Source organism: Etheostoma cragini, chromosome 11 (assembly GCF_013103735.1).
Source record: "Etheostoma cragini isolate CJK2018 chromosome 11, CSU_Ecrag_1.0, whole genome shotgun sequence".
NCBI classification, from domain to species: domain Eukaryota; kingdom Metazoa; phylum Chordata; class Actinopteri; order Perciformes; family Percidae; genus Etheostoma; species Etheostoma cragini.
This window is the reverse complement of record NC_048417.1, coordinates 5,033,943-5,042,415: the sequence shown is the minus strand read 5'-3', so window position 1 is coordinate 5,042,415 and position 8,473 is coordinate 5,033,943. Positions and strand designations below refer to the sequence as shown.

At 41.0% G+C, this 8,473-nt stretch overlaps 1 protein-coding gene across 5 annotated transcripts in view; it reads right to left on the bottom strand.

The window, feature by feature from the left end:
• LOC117953091 (diacylglycerol kinase beta) overlaps nucleotides 1-7,824 on the bottom strand; it is a 107,753-nt gene extending 99,929 nt beyond the window's left edge. For all 5 annotated transcript variants that reach the window (XM_034885853.1, XM_034885857.1, XM_034885856.1 and 2 more), the window contains exon 1: nucleotides 7,501-7,824. The gene's annotated coding sequence lies outside the window, so the exon portion shown is untranslated. The remainder of the gene's footprint in view (nucleotides 1-7,500) is intronic.
• Nucleotides 7,825-8,473: the final 649 nt, after the last annotated feature.

Genomic DNA, 8,473 nt, shown 5'->3' with positions numbered 1-8,473 from the left:
TGGCCAGGACTCCCTTGAAAAAGAGATTAGTAATCTCAATGGGATTTTCCTGGTTAAATAAAGGTTAAATTAAAAAAATAAATAAATAAAAACTGTATTGGTTTGGTGTGAAATAAATCTTCGCAGTTTTATCATTTCAGAGGAACTTTTCCGTTAACATGCAAGTCACACATGCAGAATCGTTACTTTAAAGCATTACCTGTGTCCCATACATTGCCTCTACATGTCTTTCTGAAATCCTCAATTTTGCCACCATCATTGCTTCCTGCATATTCGCAAATTTTCTAAAAAACATTGTGCTCAAGTTTTAAGTCTTTCACCCTTGAGACCAGAAGAGGCGTTCTAGGATGCTTAAGAAAATGTGCACAGCTCTTGAACAATAAAGAAAGACCATTAACAAGCATATGATGAAAAAATGTCAATGACATCAAACCATTTTCAAAGCCAAGCAGACATTCTCAATCTAGAATTTCAGTAAAAATCGAAATTTTTGATATCAGAACAAGTAGACATTGTGGGTTATTCTCTTGAGCAAAGTCTACAAGAGTTGCAGACTAAAAGAGAGTGTGCATAAAGTGCATAAACCAGAGAGCCCTCAAACATTGATTTCCCACTGGCACAGCCCTGAGCTCTCATGGACTTAATGGCTCAAAGTCTATGAGTGGAACTGGGCCCATCATAAATAACTCCTGACTCCCAAGAAATCGCAACACTGTTAAGTGGTCCCTTTAAAACTCCTATTTTACTACATTAGAAGAAATACAACACTTTGAGTTCTTTATTAGGTACAGAAGTATTAGCAGTTTTTTGGGACCTGGACAAAAAAAAGACGTGTTTTGCACCCTGACCCATCTAAAATGATGCCTACGCAGTCCTCCCAGGTCATTTCAACAAGTGGCCCAAAACGACACGTTTACACCCAAGCGACGAAGCCCTCGAGCGACCTCAGTATTTATGAGTTGAGGACGGAAGGGAAGAAGTGTTATGATGTAGAGTGTCGTCTGTGTGGCGTGGAGGACAGAGGTGACTGGTGGGTCAACCAAATAACATAAAAATTCACACGCTGTTTGTTTTCAACTTCAAGTCAAAGTTGTTTTTTTAAGCATGACCACGTTCGTTCCCCAGTCCTACAGAAGGCAGGTAGACTATGGTCTTTTGCTTTGACGTGAATGTGACCTCAGGAGAAATAATTTATGTCGAGTGGATAGCAACACGAATAACGCTTGCTTTTTCTCTTTTGTGATGCATGGAAACAAACCTCCATTAAAGCTGTGAATCATCAGGTAATTGGGAATATTATATATTTTAACACTAGTCTTATTTTAGTATTTTAACACTATTACACATATATTATACTATTTTAACACTATGCACCATGTCATGTTACGGTGACATACGTGACCGAAACATTACTAAACTAAAACCCAATGTAGAGGTGACAAGTGTGTGCATGAATTTGATTTTTTTCTTCAAACATGTGTCCCCTTTAGCCTATAGGCCTAGAAAAGAAAAAATGTTCTCTTGTTGACAGGAAAACAATGGGTAAATTTAATGAGTGGTGGCACATTGCTTTGTAATGTACACCCTCCCCTGGGCCGACAGAGGGAATTAGCAGTGACAACAACCACATGGGAAGTGGCCTTTCCAAATTAGGAGTTTTTAGTCATTTAGTCCCGAAATGAACGACTTCTCAGACAGTGGAAAACATTTCTGCCGGAGTGAATCATGTTTTGATGTTTTGCTCTGGGGCTCTTTTCCTTGTGTATGAGGGTTTCAGTGCGGGGCATCAAAGGGCAGCAGTAACGTTTACAGGCCAAAGATAAACAGTAGCACAAGACAAATTTAGTGGCTAATATAGTTTCACATGCTGAACTGCATGCGAGCACCGTTAACCTTAAAGCTTCGTCTTTACCCATAAAAGGAGTGCTGCTGACGACATGTCAGGACCTGACACACATACTGTACAGAAAATCATAGTCACTATCTTCACCTCTCGCCCCCCTATCATCAGAACTCACTGTTTCCACTTAGTGCTTATCTTTCCTTAAATGTGATCTATCTGATCGTTTCTTTCCATCTGAAGACAATGTATCATCTCAGTTTTCCTGTCTGTTTTCACAGCTTGCAACAGCGGCCAGTACGATGAACGTCAGATCTTCCTTGTAGTCGTTAGTCATCTACAGCAGGTCTACATTATCACTGTTACGGATGAATGAGGATAAGAGAAGGAAATCAAACGTGTAATGTGCTGTGATCTGTTGTAGCCAACACCTACTGGACACAGAGCACACCCTGGACACTCAAACTATCTGAGAGAGCCATGGATCAATCTGTGATTAGCCCTGCTGCAGGCTAGGCTCATATAGGGCCGTGGCTTTCTCTTCTCTATCCTACTGGGGATGTAGCCCTTACAAATACCAGGAGTATTTATGGAAGGCCTGGGTGTCATGGAAACTTGGGGATTGTATGTAAAACACAGTGGGGAATTGAAAGGCCAAGCTAATACACAACTGATTGTTGCTTTGCATTTAGGGGGCAGTGCCCACCCTTTGAAATAGAAGATCTTTCTCTCTTTCTTTGGCTCAGCGTGTGGAATAAAAACAACTCCTCCCCAAAGCCTAAAACCACACACTGTTTCATCTGCAATGGCTTTGCATTGGAATACAGCAGACTACACTGATACCTTTAGATTTGTAAAGAATAATTGATAGTTAACTATTACTGAATTGCCATTAGTAAAAATATCTTTATAGAGTAGAATATCTTTGAGTTGTGGTAAAAAGACATGCGAGGACATCATCATGGGCTTTGGGAAACACTGATCCACGTATTTCTCAATTTTCTAACTGTGTAAAAACCAAACAACTAATCAAGGAATTGAGAAAATAATAAAAAGATAATAATACTAATTTAACCACAAGTGGCTGCCAAACTAGTTGTGTGATTTCACAACCCGTTCTCACTCCAAACTCGTAAAATACGGAGGTTTGGACAGTGGCTGTCAATAGTCAGAAACGATGCAAAAAGCACCCTATCTCTGTGGTTTTAGAACGCACCAGGGAGAGCAGCAGCTACACAGGGTTGGAAGATGACGTAGCAATAAGGGCAACTACGGTAGCAAGAAGTAAGAAAGGATGGAAATCCACGTTGGTTGGTGTGGTGGATGGGTCAATAAACACAGAACATTCACCCAGTAGACCGAGGATCGTGTCCAGCGTTTCACGTTTCCTAAACTCAACAGTCCCATTTTTGTTTTCCTAAACCCAACAGTCCCGTTCTTCCTGCGTGTCATGGAAACGTAAGCCCACCCACAACCAAGTACATTTAGACAAAGTGTCTTTAGATATGACACTAAAGTTAGACTTTGGTGAATCCGAACAAACGCTAAAGTCACACAATAACACAAACTAACTAAGCGATGGAGGCAGTGGTAGAGCAGCAACTCCCATGTTCAGCAAAGTAAAATTAGGTTTTTGTCAAAGGAGTCAAAGGTTTTGAAGAGAGCAGAGATAATGGCTTCTGTTCTCAATGGTAAAAGTCTGCCTGACAGCAAGGTAAAGTGCTGAAAATATTCTAACTAAAGCATCCACTCAAACTGACATAGATGTTTTTAGGTGTCTAAAATGCATTGAGCTGCTGCCCCCGTCCACAGCAGGACATTGCATAGCTTCCGTGTCTGTACTTCTGCCTGCTTCTCCAAACTACTGTAGCTAACACTGCACACTGACTATGGAGAAGTAGCTCATACAACCACACTTCAAAAGCCTCTTTCAGCAGATGAAAGTGAAACAGCCTCTAACCCTCTCAGAACAAAAGACGCACTCCAAACAATGTCCAACCAATGTTTGACAAAACTCCTACTCAAAAAGCGACGTTACAAAATTTAAATTCAGATATTCATTAACCATTTGAATTCTTTGTTACCTAAGACTTTGGTTAACTCACTTCAAGAGCCAAAACAATTGACCAACTTGAGGACTTTCAAAAAGCCAACATAAATGTTTTAGCTTCATCACCAAATTATCTCTTTACATCTATAGAAAGAAATCTGGGTGTCACTGTACGGCAAGCTGAGTTTGTCCTGAAAACTTTGATATGAAACAAGTGGGCATCAGTTTTATGCAAATACCTTTAAATGGTAAATGTACAAAGATATTGGAAAGTGCCCTTAAACCTCAGAGGAGGAGAGAAGTACCAAACTCTGCACATTCATCATTCTGCACAGTGAAGGTCAAACGTATAAGGGAAGTTACAATAAAGGAAGCCTATTTTTAGTTTTTTAATTCTTGTCATTTCATGGTTCTGATTCTGGTCACGTTGTGAATTTAAGCAAAACATAAATAAATAATTTGAGAAATATCTTGAAAGCAAAATACATTATTCTTAGCAGATTTAAACTTGTCATAAATTACAGGATATCCTGGGATTCTCTGTGTGTTTAAATCTGCTCTGCTCAGAGCTGTAATGATGCAGACCTAAAAGCCTCAAAATGCATCAAATAAAGTGTTAATCACATTGTCAAAGAACACCTGAAACCCCCTCTCCAACGGTGGAATCAAAGAGAGGGTGTGTCCCATTTCTACAAAACAGATGATTGAACAATCACGCCCACACAACGCATGTTTGCAGAGGTGTTAAAGTAAAGCAGAATTTTAACCCTAACCCCTTAACACACTTTATGTTGTTGTTTCACAACTGAATCTTTCCACTGGGATACAGTTACAGTCTCATTTTGCTTTTGTCACCCTTTATAGTGATTGCCTACTTCTTTGTGCATTAAAAGTGCCTAAAGGGCCTTAAGGTCCAGACACACCAAGGAGCTCATCGGCAGTCGGTCCAAGTTGGGTTGCCCTAGTTTTTTGTGGCGTGTCCCGAACCGTCGCTGTGAGTCGCCCTTCGTCGCCCTTCATTGCCCTTTCTCGCCCTTTATCTGAATTTTATCTGAGCTGTCAGTGTTAAATTGAGTTGAGGTGAATTAGTGCACGAGAAGAAAAGCGGTAGTAAAGAAAGCAGGTAAACGACTCTTAAGAAGGGGCATACAGAAGGCTCTTCTTATTGTTCATCTTCCCCTAATCTGATCAATCCAATACACATAGAGCTTTAAAAACCTAAACCTAAAAGACTTTTGAATGGTCCTTTTTTTTAAAACACAAAGGATCAAACTATGAAAATATCTTTTTGTTGCATGTTATGTCCATAAGAGAGCAAACGTACTACGTACGATATGTAACTATGAAGTTGTGGGAAGGTTTCTGCCAGTCTGTTGTAGACAACCCATGATTACGGAACCTAGACTTCCTTGAAAGCCATCACAAATCCTGTGACACATGGCTTTACATTCCACTGAGGGCATGCAGGCCTGTTTTTACAAGACAAACTAGTGGGTGGGAAGAATATATTTCATTAGGGCGGTTGGCCCCGTCTGCAAGCTACTGAATGGCATTTATTCAGATACCATCAATGGATACACTCACGCCGGATGTCCCTCAACTTCTGCTCTTTGTGTGTTGCCTTGAGAAAGCGGGGCACTGTGCAAAGGTCTATGGTGCTACAGTGTGAATGAAGGGTACAATTTGGAAAATGTTGTCCCCCTGTCTACAATTCCTAATGGCAGCCCTGGGACTACAAATCAGCACATAACTAAAAAATAATTAACAAAAAAATGAACAAAGGTTAGTGGCTAAGCAACCACTTCTGCAACATAGTTATCATATGTTTCTGTAGATTTTTCAGGCAGTTTCATCAGTTCATCAGTTTTTTTACCTGGAAGTAAAATACTGAGCTAACAACGCTTTCAGTCACCTGTGAGGGGAGCTGGAATGCCAAAAACTACCGATTCAGTCAGTGACAATAGAGACTTGGAACACTCAGAACGTTAAAGATTCATGTGCGCAGAACCTCTATTATTTACCTTATAGTGATTTACAGTGTTTTATTTAAAAGATGCAGTGTTACACAGTGTATCTTCTTCACAAAGCTCAAAACCCAGGTGTTATAAAAGGAGAGAGTGTGTCTTATAATCGGGGTTGTCGTTTTTGGGTCAGTGCAAATCAATTTGAGTGGGTCTGTGCTTGCTCTCATCCTAATCACACAGATCCATTTTCAGAAAGGCGATTGGTCACCTCTTCATCCACATGATGAATTCCTGTCTGATGGCACACGGATCGTCATCAAGAAGGCATTTGCCTCCATCTCCAGAGACCTCCACCTGACCCACCAGCCGGACTCGTAGAGAGACACACAGACATTTACTGCACACATGATATTCTTTCATGGGACTCCGAACGTGAGCTGCACATCACAGCGCTGCCAAAAAATCCTGTTCACTTCACCCTCGATCCATCCTCTGTCTTTCTCCTCCCCATTCACTCTCTTATTCTCTGTGTTGATCGTCTAGCCTGATTCTCTCTGCATTGCTCATTATCCTAACAGTCAAGACTCGGGCGGAGATTCCCTAATGTTTATCACCAAGCAAGTGGATGCTGTCAAGTAATACATAACCATTCCATTTGGTGATTGCTTGATGAGATTTAATTAGGCACGCCGATTGCGGATTAATCACAAGAAGTCAGCCGTCTCGTGCTATAGCATCTCTCTCAAGGAGGCATCCTGGGATCAGAAGGGAGTGACATTAAGACGGGCAACATATATATTAAGAAATATAGTTCACAGTAAATGTGTTTTAGCATTTCAGTATTCAGAACAAAGGACAGCACAAGATTAAAATAATAATTTAGAAGATTGATGCACATTTTTGGTCAATTACTTTTATACATCCTGGGTGAAAAAGCATTTAATATACTAGGTGGTTATGAGAGATGTTGTTTGCAAAAGGAGTTCTGCCCTTCTCCTTGCAACTCCCTGACAAAGGTCACCCTATTGGTGAAACGTGTTAGTATATTTCCAGTTGTTACTGTATCATTACAAAATGACAATTGTCATTGATTTTTTATTCCCAGAAAAGACTGACTTGGCCCTGACTTGGTCACTGGATACCAACCGATATGACTACATTACAGATTCTATGTTGTTGAATTTGTTTCGTTGATGTAAAAAGATTCTGAGACATTTTTGTTTTAAATCCATCTCCACCCAATCCGACTTCACATCCAGTGTTGTTTTAAACCTCCTCAACTACGAGACAAGTTCTGATGCCATTTACTTACGCTTGAAATCAACATCAAACAGCCTCATTAGCATCTTTGGTTCAGATACAGTAATTTAACGAAATTAATGAATTAAAAGTTGGAGCGAGAAAAGGCACATTTGGACACACAAGCAAAACACTGAAATGGGAAAGAAAAGGAGAGGGCATTCTGCAAGAAACAAGAAATGTGTCCAAACAAAGATATTTAAGAATAAGCTGGGGTCACGGGAGAAAACAGCAAAGAGAGCAGACGACACTGAGAACAACAACAAAAAATCTGCATGAACATCGACATGGAAGCAAGACTGAAATGGAAGATGAGGAAGAGTAATCACAGACAAAGTCTTCCCTACCTCGGGCTATTGCTGCTCCTTCTCTAGTCCATGTATCATCCCTGTTTGCTCGTTCACTGAAGACCCCGCTATAGTCAGACAGTTAGTCAGTGGGCTCCAGGATGTGAAGTCGTGGCTGGGCTGGTGTCTGGCTCCCAGTAAGCCGCAGCAGCAGCAGCAGCAGGCGAGTCGTCCTCTCTGCTCACACAAACACTCAGCTACATGCAGCACGGCAGCAGTGGCACTGGAGCCTCGGCAGGGACAGCAGCAACATCCCTCCCATCTACCCTCAATTGATTAAGTCTTTTTTTTTCTCCCTTTGCTGCCCTCCCCTCCTCTCCTCTCTCTCTCTCCCCCTGATTCTCAAGTGAGAATGGTTGCGCGCTCTCTCCCTCTCTCTCTCGCGCTCTCTCTCTCTCTGCTTGCCCCTGTGTTCCCTCTCGAGCTCTCTTTCCTCTGTCTGTCTTACTGATCAACAGCTGTGAGTGGGTCGTCTTTTTCCCTCCTCCATTCACCCTTCTGCAGAGCTAAATCTGTCTTTCCCTTTTTGTATTGGTTTCCTACATATCAGCAGGAAAATCTACTTCATATATTCTTAATGCGATTGGGAGACATGTCAACCTTTGCACATATATACTGGGCATTATATATAGTGTTTATGTGTATATATTTACTAAAATAAATGTGTGGTAAAAAGTAATAGCAAATTAATTAACTGATTCAAACAGGGATGTAGTAATGAAAAGCTAAAATATATACTGTGTGTGTATATATATATGTGTGTGTGTGTGTGTACGGACCAAAGGTTTGGACACACCTTCTCATTCAATGTGTTTCCTTTATTTTCTTGACTATTTACATTGTAGATTATCACTGAAGGTCTCAGAACCATCTTGATCGGGTTCAGGTCTGGTGACTGTGGAGGCGACTGTGGAGGCGCAGCACTCCATCATTCATCATTCTTAGTCAAATAGGCCTTTCAGGGCCTGGAGGT